The following is an 18,115-nucleotide window of genomic DNA, read 5'->3' on the forward strand; positions in this document are numbered from 1 at the left end:
TGCCTTTCCCCTCTCCCCTTCCTGTTGACCAGAATGCAGCCTGTGGTGAGCCAGCTTGGTTATGCACTGTGTGCCTTTGTGGGTGCCATGCTCACCACGCAGGCCACCCTGCAGGACCAAAGGACTCATTGTCCCTGATGCTAGGAGATGGCCTTCTGCTATCAGCCCTCTCTGGAAATACCCTCAGCTGAAGAGCTGCCTTGCCTGAGCCACATCCCCTCTGATCCATGTGGGGATACAAAGACCCAGCCCCTTGCCTTGCTTGGGACATCTGTGAAGGGCCATCCCAGCCTTGGAGCTCCTTGTGGGGCTGGCTGAGGCCTGTGGAGGCTGCATCACAGCAAGGTCTCCCCTGCCTAGCAGTACCCATGAGACCCTTCCTGCATGCAGACCTAGGCCCAGTCTGTAGCCCCAGACAGAAAGGCAGCCCCACAAGACTGGGGAAACAATGAGAGAGAGGGCACCTGTGCCATGCCAGCTTCATTCACCTTAATAAGAGAGAGACAGAAAAAGAAACTTCCATTTCTGCTATGTTGGTTGTCTTTGTTACAGCACCCAAATCGATATCCTCATGAACATACCAGGTCCGGTGGATGCACGGACAGCCCCAATGGATTTAGTGCCTGTCATCATGGGTAACTTTTTAAATTCCTCCACCCAGAGAGCTGTGCCTTTCTAAACTTAGTCCATTTGGATAGGGGTACCTTTTTCTAATTTGCACCAACACAGCCTGTGGACTAGCTCCAGCCTTACCTGCCCTGTGGGCTTAAAGACTCATGGAAAAGAAGACACAAGTCCCCTTCAGCAAGGTCAGCACAAGACTGCAATGCAGAGGCAGCTAGTCATGACATAAACAGGTGGCCAGCAAAGAGTCAGAAATCCTCAGGAGAAAGTTCTTCCAGAAAGTCGTCTTGACCAGCAAATGGGCGGCTCACGCAGGACCACACAGCCCCATTTGGAGGATGACTTATGGACCACGCACAGCAAGTCGATGTGAGAAGTGGTGGGAAGTGATGGCAGAGGCCATTCAGAGACTGGATAATGCAGCCTGTGTTTCCTACCAGCGTTTGCAAGGACTCTGCTTATCTGAAAGACTTTAAACTTTAGTATCAAATGTTGAGAATCAATGACACGGTTTTGGCCAGTAAGCATATTTTACACATCATATCAACAGATAAATAACATGTGGCAATGATTAGAGTGATTTCTACAGCAATACTCGGCACACAGCAAGGCTGGGAAATGCAGAGAAGAGCTTATTGCTAAATCTGCTGCAGGACATTGAGAACGCAGGGCGCGCCCACCGCTGAAGGGACGTGTCTCTTCGCTCCCACTGAGCACCAAGCCTCTGGAGGAAATCAGCACGATTTTGTGCTTCTTGGGCACCTCCTACGTGCTTGTTCATGGAGGTGTTCCATAAATCGATGACAATCTGTCCACTGGTGGTCCCTAAGCTAGGGGAAGTGCCTTTGCCACCTGGATTCCCTGCTGCTCGGAAGCTGCCAGTTCCAACCAAATTGAACAGGCTCCATTTCAGCAGTACAGTAGATGAGGCCAGGGCATCTCCCAGCACATGGGCAGCTGGATCCCTTTTTACCATTTTTGTACACCCAAAGCTTTGATGTGTTTGGGCTTGCAACATCTGCCCCTATTGTTGGGAGGACTACCCTGGGCTCACGCAGGCTAATTCACCCTCACAAGTGAAATGTCTGGGAATTTATATCACTCTAGGCAGCCCTTCACCAAGACAGTGGGCTTGCAGCGGGAGAGTGAAAACCTGCTCCCTGGGCATCCTTGTGTGACCTCCTGCCCTCCTGCTCCGTGTCCCTCACTCTTGTTCCTGCTTCTCCAGGAAACACTTCCCTGATAATCTCTCGCAAAAAAATCTTCACATTAGGTTCTGCTGCTGGGCTACTTGTCCGAGGAAAAGAGATTTGGATAAATGTGCAGATTCTTTAGTACACCCAACAAAGGAGACAGCTCTATATGAAACTATAATACAAGGGAAGGAGAAGAAGGAACAAGAGGAGGAGATGGTGGAGGAGGGGAGGAAGGAAAAAAAGAAGGAAGAGGAGGAGGAAAAGATGGAGAAGCAGAAGGAGGAGAAGTAGTAGCTACGGATTTGGGGACACCTTTGGAATGTACTGTTCAGTGAAAATAGCGAAGTGCCTAAGAATGGATAGCGTATCCTTATTTTTGCAAAGGAAGGCTAAGAATGTGTATTGTGTGTGTTTTCATCTCCATAAAAAAAAAAAAGAAATCACAAAACTCATGAAAATGGATACTTAGGGTGCAAGAGCGTGAGCAAGAGTTCGCAACTTCTCCGTATGTTTCGGTTCTTGAGTCATGTGGATTTTCACTACTTCAGAAAATAAAATACAGATTCCTAGGCTCTACCCTCCAAGGAACCTGAAGTGTCTGGTCTGGGGTGACGAGCCAGGATCTTGAATGTCTCCTCTGCTGATTGATGCTCTGCCAGACTTGGGGACATTGCTCTGAATGATTTCATCAAATGTTTGAACAAAAACCCAACAACCACCAGCAGCTAAACACCCAGGTGGTGCTGTTTTCCAGGACACAAGCCAGCCCACTAGAAGCGCCACTGAAAGCCGCCTTTCATTCCTGGGTGACCCCTGACGGCAAGTGTGAGCCGGGCCTCCCAGGGTGGAAATCGACTGCCTTCCCGGCCTCCTGGGCCCCTGCAAGCCCAGTGCTCGCGCCACATCTCCGTTGCCACAGCAACAGCAGACACAATGGTTTCTGTGGAGTTCGGGTCTATAAATAATTTCTAGATCAGTCTCTTCGGTGTGAACGAGGTGGGCTCGGCAGGGCGGTTCGTGGTGGCCCGTGGGCCAGGCCATCATCCTCAGGAAACAGCCATGCTGGTGTGGGGGGGTGCGGAAGCAAGGTGGCAGCCTGCGAGTCTGCCTAAAGCCATGCTCTGTCCAGCTGGGCCTGGGGGGCCTCACCCCATTTCACAGCAGTTCCAGCTTCAGAGAACAGATCTGGGATTACTCTATCTCCTCTGTGAATCTCAGAGATGCAGAGACCTGAACCGGCTACCCTGGGCGAGGGGGAGATGGCTGGGTGGGGGTGGGAAGGGTTAAAAAAATCCCTTCTGGTGATTTGGGGCCTGAGAAAGGCTCAGAGGGCAGATGTGGATCCCTGTTTCTGTGCTGGCAAAGATGGTGCCTATTGAACGTCTCAGCTGGGGGAGCTCTGGCAGAACAGAGGGCCGGGAACAGAGGCTACGGATCTATCTGGCGCTCTCAATGCAGGCAGCCGTTCAGCCGTTCTAGTGATGCTCTAAGGATGCCCTTTGCAACGAGGTCCTTCTTTCTTCTTCTTTTTTTCAAATAACAGTGTTTCCAGGGAAGGGCTCACAGTCCCCAAACAAGGGCTGAGGAGGTGGCTGGTGTCATTTGAAAATCAAGCTGATTGAACATCTCTGCTCTCTGATGACAGTGAGTTCCTGGATGCTGGAAGGGCTCCTGGCCGTGGTGCTCTGCGTGTGGCATTAGGAGCAGGTGTTGCTTTGACACACAGTGGGCTTCTTGCGATGTGAGTAGGGCAGCCGCTCTGGAGGGCAATGAAATGACCGCTCTCAGCCCTGAGACAACGGGTCCCTCCATGCAGCAAGTCTACCTCCCAGGGTTCTTTCGGACCCGCGTCCCAGCATGCGTGTGCCAAGGCATGTTCCGTAAGCATGCAACGAGTGATGTTCCTCATAGCTCTATTTACTACAGCGAAGAGAATAGCCTGATGTCTATTGGGAGGGGAGAGTGTCAATATAGCCTGGCGCCCATACACTAACAACTAGCGCACAGTCAGACAAAAAGAAGGGGTAGGTCTGCGCAAGCTGATTGCAGGACAGTCTCTGAGATAAATTAAGGAAAAAGAGCAAAGTGCATGGAAGCTCCCACTTCTGTAAGAAGGACTGTGTAATGCATGGCAAACTCGTATAGATGTGTGTATGTGTGCAGACACACATACCCTGTTTCCCTGAAAATAAGACTTAGCTGGACAATCAGCTCTAATGCGTCTTTTGGAGCAAAAATTAATACAAGACCCAGTCTTATTATGTTAGATAAGACCAGGTCTTATATTGTAGTAAAATAATTTTTGCTCCAAAAGACGCATTAGAGCTGATTGTCCGGCTAGGTCTTATTTTCAGATACACACCATATCTATGCATTACACATATATAAATGGATAGAGAGTATTTCTGTAAACATATGCAAGAAACTGATGACTTTGCTTAGCTCTGGAAAGGCGGGTCTGGTACCCTGAGATTTGGGGTAGAAGGAGACTTGCTTTTCATTGCATACTTTTCTGTAGTGTTTGTGTGTGTGTTTTATTAAATCATTTGCATACATTAATTTTTCAATTAAACATAGATGGAAGCATGGAGAAAAAGGAAGGGAGAAAGAGGAAAAGAGGCAGGAGGAAGGGATGGAGGCAAAACCTTCATTTCTTCTAATCCTCATGACTCCAGAGCTGGCTTTCAGGGTATGTGGCTGGAAAGTCAGAGGGTGCTAGCCCCAGCATGCTTTCAATCTGGGGACTCAGCAAAAGCAATGAAAATGCAAACCAGATATGGAAGTGCTTTTCTCTGACTCTGCATCAGCTCCCAGGCTGCTAGAAAATGCTCCTTGAGAGGTGAAAGGCAGCCTATAATTCGTTTCCCTGACTGAGAGGACAGCTGGGGTTCTGGGTTCTCCAAGGTGAGTGAAACAGAAGCAGCTCTCGGAGGCAGCTGCGTTTGCCCTCAGCCCAGCTGCAGTTCACCTTGCTGACCAACTGAGAAAAGGGAGAGAAAAAAGGAATGAAAAGGACTTGGAAAGTGTGTTTTTCACATGTCTGAAATGGATGGAGATCTGTCATGCAGTTGAGCCTCAAGAACTGTGAATCTGCTGTCTATTGTGCTACTAGTGACGAGGGGCGACCTGACACCAGTGGGGAAGGTCAAAAGGCAACTTTGCTGGAAATTGAATGCAGAAACATCCCTCTTCAAACAAACGTGTTGGCCTGGGTCTGACTTGAATCTCAAACTTTCAAAGTGGTGTTGCATCTCCAGGAAAGATGGGGTCGCTGTGGGGGTGCCTGGTGGTTTGGATGTTGGCATGGTGACTTCAAACTTGTAAGAACTCCAAGTTCATCAGCTATAGTTTCACTCAGATGGGTGGGAATGACCTTGACCTGTGTGGTCTGAGGCATGTGAGTGGGTCTCAGGGTGTTTTCCCACAATTGACGAGTACTTTCTCACACGCTAACAACATGTTTTGAAAATGCAGATATTACCCTCCTCCGCCAGAGAGGCTGACTCAGAAACTCTAGGATGAGCTCAGGAAGCTACATTTTAAGAGTGCCATGAGTGCCCAAACCCCCAGGCTAGGACAGCCGGACTCGTGCACCCCAAGACATACAAGATGATACCTTGAAAGTGCAGAAAGAAACGTAGAATTTCGACTTCAATTCATTGCATCCTTTTCAAGTTTCTCTTTTATGTTTGATAATGTGCGTAAAATGATAGCAACAGAGTATGGATGTATGCTTTATAAATGGTACTAGTAATAACTGGCCCTTCCACTGCCTCCCCTGCACAGCCCTGCGCCAAGCCTTTTACAGCGATTCATTCACTTACTCCTCACAACTCTATGTTATTATCCCCTGCTATGAGCTGAATTGTGCCCCCCCACCCAAATCCATGGGTTGAAGCTCTCCCTAATCCTCAATATGGCTGAATTTGCAGTAATGAAATAATAAAGAAGAAATGAGGTCCTATAGGACGAGTGCTCTGACAGAGGAGATACAAGAGAGCTTGCTCTGTCTCTCTCCATCTTATGAGACACAACAAGAAGGAAGCAATCTGCAAGCCAGAAAGAGAGTCTTTCTCAGACACCGAATTAGCTAGAACATTGATCTTAGACTTGTGGCCTCCAGAATTGTGAGACGATTAATGTCTGTTGTTCAAACCACCCAGTCTGTGTCAGTTTGTTGTGGCAGCCATAGGGAACTAATACCCCCGTCATGCACGTGAAGAAATGGAGGTGTGGAGAGGTTAAGGAGTCTGGCCAGGGCAGGACAGCCAGGAGGTAGGGGCTGGGACTTGAATCCAGGTAATTTGGCTGCGGAGCCCAGGCTTTTAATTACATGTATGAGGATTTTTATTATTTTTTTTTTTTACTCATATTGGAATGTTTGAAAAAGTCTGGAAACTACGAGGTTAGAAGAAAAGAGCATGAGAGTCTGTGGCAGACAGAATAACAGCCCCCAGTGATGTCACCATCCTATTCCCTGGGACTTGTGAATATTTACCAAATTTTACTTCACTTGGCAAAAGACACTTTGCAGACATGATTAAGTTAAGGGTGTTGAGATGAGATTATCCTCGATTATTCAAGTGAGCCCTACCCATAGTCCTAAGTGTCCTTATAAGAGGAAGCCAGGAAGTCGGAGAGGAGAGAAGATGCTATGGCCCGGGGTTGGAGGTTGGAGGAAGGGGCCACACACCAAGGAATGTAGCATCTTTAAAAGCTGGAAAAAGCAAGAAAATGAATTCACCTCTAGTACCTCCAGAAGGAAAGCATTCCTGCAGACCATTTTGGACTTCTGAGCTCCAGAACTTGAAGATAATACATTTCTGTTGTTCTAAGTCACTAAGTTTACGGTAATTTGTGACGGCAGCCGTAGAAAACTACACAGAGGAAAAAACTGAGGATTTGAGGGGAGAGGCTTATCAAGGGGAGGATATGGTTGGGGAGAAAGTGATTCTCAGTTTTGAGCTGAAATAAGCTGCCTGTATACGTGCTCCCTTGCAATGTGACTGCAGATTGGGCCAACATACTTCGGGGGAAGTGATGTTGTGTGACTTGTGACCTCAGTCTCAAGAAGAGACATTGAAGTTCCCACTCTCACCTTCTCAGAACGCTGTGAAGATGCCCAATCTGTCAACGGAGAATGAGGCCACATGGAGCAGAGAAGAGGCAGGGATGCTGGGCCAACCACCAGCGCCAGCCACCAGGTATGTGAGAGAGGCCGTCTTGGACCACACAGCCCAGTGAACCACTAGATGACTACAGCCATGTGGGTGATCCCACATGAGACAATGGAAGTACTGTCAGCTGAGCCCCACCCAAACTGCCCTGCTCTTAGATGGTGGTAGAACCAGGTCCCCCCCCTTCAGGAGTGGAGGTGGGGGGATACCCCACAGGTTATCCTCTACCTCTTCTCCCTGTTATCATCCTTGCCTCCTATCAGTTTCAATAACAACATGAGTAAATACTCATTCAGCCTGTTAATCCTCACGACAACGTTCTGAATAGTCATATTATCCCCATTTTACAGATAAAGAAACTGAGGCCCAGATAGAGGTTAATGGACCAAGATCACTCAGCAGGTGAGTGGAGGGAGTGGATTTGAACCCAGATTTATCTGACACCAGAGCCACTGTCATGTGACTTTTGCTAGCCTGCTCCCTTCTTTCACTCAAGATGAGTTTATTGAGTCTTTTACTCCCAATGCTTGGATGGATCAGCTTGGAAAGATGAGCAAAAGTGGTCCCTTTGTAAATAGCTATTCAAATAATGAATCACCAACCATGATGATTCCTGGATTGTGTGTTTGTGTCAGTGATGAATTTGGGGTGAATGTGAGAGTGGTCATTTGTTCTGAGTATAAATTAGGATTGTGTTCAGCTGTAACCAAAACCCTACTCCTGTGGCTTATCCAACTAAGTGTTTACTTTTTCACATCATAAGTCTAAAGACAAAGTACAGGGTTGATGCAGCAACTGCATGATATCACCTTCATGTGTGGCTTTCCCCCTGATGTGGGGTCCAGCTCACCCGCGGCCCAATCCCTGTGACTAAAAAGATGGAGGTTCTGGTTGGCCCAGTCTGGGTCCTGGGCTCCTCTGGGTTTGCTAACAAGCAAAGGGGGAGCTTGTGAGGAGAGGAAAGGTGGGGCAGACTGGATTGCCCAAAATGGCTGCAACAATATCTTTCATTCCACAGGTTCTCTTTACAGTGGGATTTTACCACTCTTCCCAAAAGAAGTGGGCCTAGGTTTCCTGCCCTTGAATGGGAGTGGGCTTATGACAGTGGTCAAAGTGAATCTATGTGACAACTGATGCTAGGTCACAAAAGGTGATGTACCGTCCACCTGGTTCTCTTAAGATGATCACTCTTGGAAGCCAGCCACCATGGAGACATCACATGTAGGTATGTGAGCTGAGGTCTCACCAGACCTAAGAGTAAGAGAATCTTCAGCTGAGTCCAGCTCCCAGCCACTGAGTCATGTTCAGGCTTCGAGCTGCCCCAGCTGAACCCATATAGAGCAGAGATGAGCTGTGTCTGCCAAACCCTGATCAAGTCATAGATTTGTCACCATAATACATGGTTATTTTTCTTTTAGCCACTAAGTTTGTGGTAGTTTGTTAGGCAGCAACAGATAACTCGAACCAGAGGTGATCAGTATAGGAGACAAGATAGGCACTACTCAATCAGATCCTTTCTTCTGGGGAGGTGAGAGGCGAGACAGGTGAAAGAGACCTGAGGAAAGAAAGGTACGGAGCTACCCGACTTGCTAGCATCAGAGCAGGGTCATCGGATCTGGGTGTATCTGTTTCTTGCAAAGATGAAAGACTCTAACCCATCCATTTGGTTGCATGCTAGTTGGGTTAGAAGAGACCCAGAGACAGTATTGCTGGAACCAAAAGAGAAGGAAGCAAGAGATTCACGAGGCTAACGCCGGATCAGCCTTGCTCCCCACCCTTCCATACCTCCTCTCCAACCAGGTGGAACAGCAGTTATGTCTGGGCTCAGACCCACCCACATTTTTGCACCAGCCTTAGCCTTGGGCAGAACCCCTTCCGGGGACAAGTGGCTCTGTGGTGGGTACTGTTCTTGCTAACAGCACCCTGTGTCTCTTGTCTAAGTGATGGCCCTGCTGCTTTGTTTGTCCCCCTGGCTCTTCGATTTGAGCTTTTAATTACTGGACATTACCTTGCTAAACCCTTTTATCATATCTAATTTTTTTTTCTGTAGATTCAAGTTTTTAACGTCACATCATCTGAGAGCAATAATAATTTTGTTTCTTCTTTTCCAAACCTGACATCTTTTATTAGTTGTCTTGTCTTTCTAGTCTGGTAGCTTCTCCAGTACAATGTGGAACAGAAACAAAGATAGAGTTATCCTTGTCTTGTTTCTGATTTTAAAGACACTCCTTCGAATGTGCACCATTAAGAATCATGTTTACTATAGCATTTGGTAGTTGTGCTTTATTGTATTAAGAAAGTTTAATTTTGTTCTTAATTTGTTCAGAGTTTTTATGATAAAAGGATGTTGAGTTTTAGCATGGCTCTTTCTGGACTGTGGATGAGCACATGTTTTTTCTCCTTAAATCTGATAATGTGATGAATGACACATACATTCTCCAATGTTAAGTCACTCTTGTATCCTGGTGTGCATTTGTCATGATGTTACTTTTTCATATCTCAAAGATTGGGTTTGTTACTGTTGTGTGTAAGATTTTTGTGTCTGTTTTCATTTTGACCTATAATTTTCGGTTCTTCCACTTTTCTTGTTAGATTTGGTATCAAGGTGATACCAGCTTCATAGAATGAATTTGCAAATGTTCCTTCCCTTTGTACTCCTTGGGAGAGTTTGTTTAAGACTAGAATGACAGATTTTACATGTTAAATAGAATTCATCTGTAAAACTCACAAAACCTGTTGTTTTCTTTGTGAAAAATTTTAAATTACTATTCAATTTCATTACTGGTTATAGGGCTATTCAGACTTTCTGTTTCTTCTTGAGTCAGTCTCGGTCAATTATGTTTTTTTTCTAAGATTTTTTCCATTTCCCTGAGTTGGAAGAACCCCTGTCTGGACATCCCTAGGATCTATTTCTGCCTTCTAAATCTTAAGCTGATCTCTCTGAATTTACCCTCTAATCTCTTTGGAACCCCAGTCCCGCGTTGCTTCTCTCTGTCTGTGTTGGCATTTATATCAGAGTGATTTGGACTGCAAGTACGTTTGATTGAAAATGGCTCAGACAACTAAGTATTTTTACTAATACAAGTGAGAAGTCCGAGGCAGACAGTTCCATGGCTGGTTCAGGGGCACAGTGATGCCACTGAGGACCCACACTCTTTCTGCTCCCCCATCCTCAGCATACTGGTCTGCTTTTTAGGTCTCTCTCCACATGGTAGTATGATACTACCATAGTATGGAGCTACTGTGGCTCCAGGCATCCTGTGTGTCGGCATCTCATGCGTCACTTTTGATTGTGGAGGAAAGCTTTCCCCAAAACGAACCCCTCCCCCACCCAGCAGACTTCCCCCCAGGTCTTGCTGGCTATAGTGGGACTCCTAGGGAGATTGGGACAGTGAGGATGTGGAGCTTTCATCCTCTATAAGTGGCTATGTGCCCCTGCAGCCAGGAGTGGGAAGGGCCGGTGGGCAGAAAAACACCTCTGCTCCAGCACCTTCAGGCTTAACACCGCCCGCCCCTTTTCCCATTTGACCCTCTCCTGATCTCTCTGGCCGGTTGCTGCCTAGACCAGCTTGACAGAAAGAACTAAAACTTGTATGCGCTGATTAATGTTTAACAACTGGCTCTCAGGATGGGGGAAGCCCTCATTAAAAGGTTTGTTGATTTTCAGTGTCAATATTCCCACTGTGGTTGATTTCAAGCTACCAATTCGATATCACTGAATACAGAGCTGGGAAGAGATGCACACAGCTGGGCCTCACGAGCTGGCACAAGCCAGCTCCAGGGCACCCCTCACTAAAACCCAACTAGAGTCTATGAATTTGAGCTGGGCGGAAGAAGGATGCCCTCCCCTGGTCAGAGGGTAATAATTAAGGCATTAAAGGGCTGACTTGAGACAAATAAGAAGCCATTTGGAATACCTACTATGCGCTAGTCTTGATACCTACTATGTGCATGTCTTGATTCCTTATCACTGTCCATTTTCTCAATGAGGAAACTGAGATTCAGAGAAGTTAAGGCATATAGTGACTGACATAGAGTCAGATCCAAACCCAGGCCTGTCTCATTCATGTCCTTTCACCCAAACAAAGGACCAGATTCAGAATAGATTTGGCTAGCTCTCAATCAAAACTACAATGTGCCCTAAAAGTGGAGCATTATTTATAAGAGCCAAAAAAGTGGGGGGGGGGGGGGGGGAGAACACATATCCATCAACTGATGAATGGACGGACATGATTTATCCAAACAATGGAACGTTATTCAGCCATAAAAAGCAAATCCTGACACACGCTACAATGTGGATGGACCTCAAAAACATTATGCTGATTGAAAGTAGTCAGTCACAAAGGACCAGGTGTTGTATGTTTCCAATTACAGTAAATATCCAGAATGGACAAATCTACAGAGACAGAAAACAGATCAGTTGTTGCCAGGAACTGAAGGGATGAGGGACCACTAAGGGACATGGGGCTTCTTTCTGGAGTGATGAAAACATTCTGGAATTAGATGCTGATGAAGGTTGCTCAACTATGTGAATATCTTAAAAACCACTGAACTGTAAAACAAAAACATGTGAAGGATTTCTTGAAAAGGGATTTTGTTTTGCCCCTCTGTCCCCCAGGCTGTGGCCTTCTATAACTTCTCAGATTCAAAATCTTTCTCATGCCATCTCTGTATTTTGACACGTTCAGTGCTTAACTAGAATGTTTTATTGAAAGGAAAAAAAAAATACAATAAGAATAAATAGAGCTCCCAGGAGTCTTTGGTAACAAATTTTGATGTGCCTGAGTGAGTTCGTACCACATGGCATTCCTTTCTATTAATTATTTTCCCCGGTTTATCTTCCCCTCATCTCTTCTCTAATTTATTACGTTTTAACACAGCTAGCGTAACCGTTTGGGCACCACCTTTCCCACCTGCACGGGACAGAATGTTCAAGGCACGTGGTGTCAGGGATGTTACACAGAACTGGCAGATGTGCCAGGGACCGTAAAAAAGCAAAAAGGAGGAGGTGAAAAGCAGAGTCAACCCAGGCCAGACAGGAAACAGACTTCAGTGAGGGGGGCTTTGCATTGAATAGCGCCCCCCAAATATTCACGTCCACCCAAAACCTTAATGTGACCTTACTCGGAAGCAGGGTCTTCGCAGGTATACAGTTAGGTTAGGAAGAGGTCACATGGGGGTAACGCAGCCCTAAAGTGGGCCCTCTTCTTGTAAAAAGAGGACAGGACCCAGGGAGAGACAGAGGAGAAGACCAGGTGACAACTGAGGCAGAGGTTGGAGTCACGTGCCCATAAGCTGAGGAACGCCAGTGACTGCCAGGAGCCCCCAGGAGCTGGAAGAGGAGGGAAGGACCCTCTCCTGGAGCCTCCGGAAGGAGCCTGGCCCTGCCCACACCTTGATTTCAGACTTCTGGCTTCTAGGACTGGGAGAGAATCGATTTCTGATGTTTTAAGCCCCGTAATTGGTGGTCGGTTGTTATGGCAGGTACAGGACACTCATCCAGAGCTTATGATGGAAAACCAACAAGGTGAGTGTTATGGGCTAAATGTTTCCCCCTAAAATTCATATATCCACACTCTCCCCCTAATGTGACGGTGTCAGCAGGTGGCGTCTTTGGGAGGTGATTAGGATTTGATGAGGCCTAAGGTGGAGCCGTCATGCATGGAATCAGTGCCCTTGTGCGAGTCAGGAAGGAGTTTGCTGCTTTGCTCTGCTTTCTACCATGTGAGGACACAATTAGTCAGCAGTCCACAACCCAGAAGCGGGTCCTCACCAGAGGTGCAACTGTGTGCACCCTGATCTTGGACTTCCAGCCTCTAGAACTGTGAGAAATACATTTCTGCTGCTTATAAGCCTCCTCGTTTCTGGTATTTTGTTATAGCAGCCCTGATTTATGGATGGGGTCAGTACATGAGCTGATCCCCAGCCCTTCCCGCCTAACCCCCATCCCTTTCATCTAGCCATCAACTGCCAAATCGATTTTTAAAACCCGAGTGGTGTGTGGTTAGGAGGAAGTACCTGCCTGCCTCTTGCCTTGCTGACAGATAGGTGGTTTATAAACTCACTGAGACTTGGATATTATTTCAGCTCCAGCTGAATGAACCACTTCCTTCTCCCCACCGAGGACACTTGGTGATAGCATAATGGCTGGCATTTATCGAGTTCTTACTCCAATCCTGGAACTATTCAAGTGAATATATAGGAATATGAACATTCTATATTCTATCGATAATTCTATTAATAAATAGAATAGTTACATTTTATATTTTATTCTCAAGACAATTGTATTTCATTGAATATTAGATCCATTATTGTAAGATACACCATTATGTTGTATGTTATTAAGAACAACAACAACAAAAACCCTGTCAATTCAACTTGGATGCATTAACACATCCTAATTTTAGAGCTGTTACCATGTGAATCTTAGAATCAATGAAATATGATTGATTTTATGGATAAGAAAATTGAGGCTAAGGTCACACAACTATTAAATAGTACAGGCAAGATTAAACCCCTTGGAAATTCTACCCTTGGGCCTGAGCTCTTAATCAGTATACACACGGCCTCTTTCGTTAGGGAATACATGCTAGCAGAAGCTGGCACAGCCATCTTATATCTTAAGATGGAAACCAGCTATCGGGGTTAGCAGAACAACAAGATAAACGTAAGAGCTCCTAGAGTTGCCATGTTGGCCTGCGTTGCTTAGTCTTGGGCAATTGCGAGAGAAAAAAAATAAACTTCTATCTTGTTTAAGCCACTGTTGCTTTGGCCTTTGTTATTGCAGCCAAGATATATTCCTAATACACACCATTATGTGCCCTGGAGGCTCAGTCCCTTCCCCCAAGAGGTGCAAGCTCATTAAATGAGAATGCGTATGAAACACTCAAAGCAATGCTAAGCACAGAGCTGGCCCTAGATAAATCAGTTCCTCACACAAACCTGGGTAACCTAGGCATTAGTTATTCGTATATCTTGGTGTTCTCCTGCTTTCTCCAAATCTTACTCACGTATGGTAGAAGAAACAGCATGGATCTTATTTTGCTGGGTTCCTTTTCCCAACTCCCCATCACTTATGCCTTAACAAATAAGACATTTTCTTGATAGGCAGAGCAATTCACAAGTACGTTGTGGACCTGCTTTTATATCATAGAATGGTTCCCCCGTCATCTAATAGATACATCCCCCTTTCCTTGCTGAACCAAGTCTGGCCATGCTCTGGCAAACTCCCCGTGGTCCTGGCTAGATTGACTGTCTTTTTCCCCACTCTTCACCAGGCCAGAGCGTGGCTCATGACCCAGCCTAACCAGCCAGAGTTCTCCACTCTCTGGCCACAAAGACTGGTTTAGAAGTGGGAGTCTCGCCTAAGCTGAATCAATCTGCATCTTTACTAAGAATCAATATGTGGACGTTGGGAGAGTGAAGATCTATCTCCTCGACTAAGATTTTGAGCTATAGGGATCATGAAATCTATTGCAGTTGCTATGGCTGCCTAATAAATTACCCCAAAACCTAGTGACAGAAAGCAACCATCTACTATTCTTACAGATTCTGTGGTTCAAGACAAGCCACAGTGTGGATGACTTTTCTGCTCTACAATGTCTGGGGCATCAGCTGGGAGACTCAGAAGCTAGAGGCTGCAATTATCTGAAGGCTCAGTCTTGCATGTGCTGGCTGGAGCTGGGCCTCAGTTCCTCTCTACATGGGCCTCTCCCTGTGGTCTTTCTGCCGAGGCTAGCTTGGGCTTCCTTACTGCATGATTGTTGGTTTCCAAAGGCTAGTGTTCTGAAAGAGAGCAAGCCAAGAGGAAGTTATGTGCCTTTTAAGACCCTTGGAGGTTACCTCATGTCACTTCCACCATTTCCTATTGGTTGAAACAGTTACAACAGGCATTCAAGGTGAAGAAAAGAGAACAGAAGCCCTCCCTCATGATGGAACTATGTCAACCTTACATTTTAGAAGAGCATGTGGAATGGGTCATAGGTTGATGTGGCCAACTTTGAAATATACAACCTGCCACAGAAGCCTAGAGCTACCACCATCCTTAGGCACATGGATGAAGAAAGATATCTACAAAATGAGGCCCACACACAGAGAATTGCAGAGCGAAGAGGAAAGATGTCATTTGAGCCCCTGGATCCAGTTGTACCTGAAGCTGCACTCACCTATAGATTTTTCTTTTTCAGTTAGTGAGCCAATAAATGTTATTTTAAATTTAGAGATTTGGGCTACATGTCTGTCATTTGCAGCAAAAAGAGTTCGGAACAATACATGGACCACAAGCTCACCAAGATGTTTGGCTAAGCCAGGACTCTAGCTGGTGCTTTGAAATGACACGTTTCCCTCTGCTCTTGGCTAACCAGAATCCATAAGCCAGCATCCTCAATGTGAATTTGTCACTCTGTTTAGAAGGCAAGAATTGATGACAGTTTTCCGTTTGGCTTGCTTTTAAGCAGCCAAAATGTTCCCTTCTGCCACGAGTGCAATATAAGGTAGCATCTGGGGAGTGCTATCAAAATGACCCAGATCAAGGTGACAGGCAACACAAGGGACAGCTACCCTTATTGTGTGCCGAAGATTGGTGTTTCCACACCTTACCCCTAATGTGTATAGCAACCTTGTATTTCCACGTTACAAAGGAAGAACCTGAGGCAGAGAGAAGCTATGCAACTTGCACAAGCTCCACAACCAGGAAATTGTGAAGCCAGACATGTAGTTCTCTGATAGCAAAACCGAAATTCTTTCATGCCAAGCTAGAGGGGCTGAGAGGAGCACAAGGGAAGGGCTTTCCCTGGGCAATGTGTGAGGAGGGAGGGACGGGTGAGTTGTCTGGTATGGCCACAGCAAGGTGGGGAGGGATTTGTCATGAGAGCAGACGCCCGGGACGTGGGCTTGCTGGTGGTCAGACAGGCAAAGCCTGGCACTCTGACAATGCCATGCCTAGGTGGCCTCTGTGGAAGTGGAGGCCCAGCTGCTTGGAGCATGGTTTCGGTTGCTGGTTAGTGGCTGCACACTGGCTCCTGCTTGCCAGCGTCTCTGGCACTTGGCTGGGTAGACAGAGATGAGTCACACCTCAGTCCTGTCTGAGCTCCCTTCGTCTGCCTGGGGCCCAGGCTGAACCAATCCAATGTAAGCAATGCATGGCCCGAGGGCTCAGGATCTGGGAGGGGAAAGGGCCTCACATGAGATGCTGGACCACTTGCTTGGAGGACCCTAGTGGCTTTGGATTTCTTTGAGGGCCAGGGCTGGTCCCACTGCATCACCTCATACGTCTGAGATCCAGGGCTGGCTGTGGCTCCAATGAGCCCCCTGAGACTGGGCAAGTCCTTTCCCCCTCTGATTTTCAGTTGTTTGGTATATATAGTGGAGCAGATTGATCCCAGCAGCATGTGCCTTTCCCCTCCTTCCAACCCGTCACCCCCGCCCCTCCCACCCCTCCCTGCTTGTTCATCTACCTCTCAGCTCCTAGCAGCACTGTGATGCCCCTGTCTGTCTCGTTATCTGTTATCCTTTCTTTCTTTTCTGCAGACTAGCCCATCTCCTTCCGGTAGTCCCCTTCCTTCAGATGCAACATGGTCAGCAAGAGTCAATTTCTGTTGCTTGCAACCCGCAACCCTAAGCTGAAAGAGTAACTGGGCTGGGTACCACAGCCTGCCGCTTGTGCCCACCTCACACAGCTGCCGATGCTCCAAAGGGGACCTGTGTCCTCACCTCACAGAGCCTGCCATACAAAGAGCTTTTTGCGCTTCCCATGGTGGCCTAGAGCCCACCCAATCTCCAGAGCCAGGCGGGGGCGGGGGGGATCCATTTGGCAGGGGGGGCTTGGGGGTAAGTATGGCTGAGAAGCACCCTTAATAGTCTGGATGGGAGCTTTCCAGAAGCGGGGTGTGGCCTCATGCGTCAGAGCTGCTGGAGAAGGCAAGACAGGATGTGATTAATGTCGGCTGTGGGTGTGACAGCCCACCAGCCTGAGCCTCCATTGTTACAGCAGCACAAATGCGGAGCCCCCCTGCCTCCACCCCTGCTTGTTGCCCACCCAGCCCTGCTCTGTGTTAAATCCCCTCTCCTCCCTTCAAATACAAGTCCACAGTGCCAGGCACTTAAAAATAGCATCCTATCCGAATCCTAGGCATGAGACGGAACTCCAGAAAAGGAGAAAGCTCTCTTGCCTCAAAGCACATGGGCTCTCACATGGTCTGTGCTCGGCGCTGACAAGGGGCTGCTCTCCAGAGCCTTCTGTTCTGCATGGGGAAGGCAAAGCTCATGTGATACAATTCAACAGGGCTGGGCATCATCTTTACCCATCCGGGGCCACTCTGCATTGTGGCCAGGGGCGGGGGCTGACCTAAAGCACAGTATCCCCCCTTCCTTGACAATGAGGGGCACTGGCATGAGATCAGAGGGAGGAAGGAGAGGACGGCTGAGGTACTTATCACCTACCTTCCTCCCTACAAGGTCAGCACTGGCTGGCTGTGACCTTGACCTCTCCACCCAGTCTCCATCCTTCTGGGTCAGTGAACCACCTGATTGTACTTCCTGCCATATATTTTCTTTTGCAGCATTGTTGATAATAGTGAAAAACCGGTAGTAGCTAAAATGTCCAAAAATAGAGGTCGATGAAATTAATGATAAAGAAGGCACCTAAGAAAACTATGTGCTTTTTAAGAAGCATCTTTCAGTATGAGATGCCACGTTTCTTACAGTCTGAGACACCGTTGTTCATTACATGCATCACCCATTTCATAACCCCGTTTTCAGGGGAAAAGAGAGAGAAGAAACAGCTGGCACGTTTCTTTTGACATTGATTCTAAAACACGTCCTTATTTCAGAAACATCAAAGTGTGGGAAAATATGCAAGACGGTAAAATGTAATGATTTGGAAAAAATGTTCTCAATATATTTTTAAGTTTAAAAAATGTGAGTTAAGAAACATCCTGCCTGGTTAAGAAAAACTACCATGTGTATACATATGTAAGCTGTACTCATTGAACAAAGAGTTGAGTCTATGAAATATACATGCACAGAAAAAACGACTCAAAGGAAACCTAACAGGAGGCTAGCAGTATGTATCTCCAGGACATGGGGTTAGGAGAGCTTTTATTATAGTTTTCATCTTTG

The sequence above is a fragment of the Rhinolophus sinicus genome, chromosome 8 (assembly GCF_057876585.1).
Source record: "Rhinolophus sinicus isolate RSI-liver-muscle chromosome 8, RSI-T2T, whole genome shotgun sequence".
Taxonomy (NCBI): Eukaryota; Metazoa; Chordata; class Mammalia; order Chiroptera; family Rhinolophidae; genus Rhinolophus; species Rhinolophus sinicus.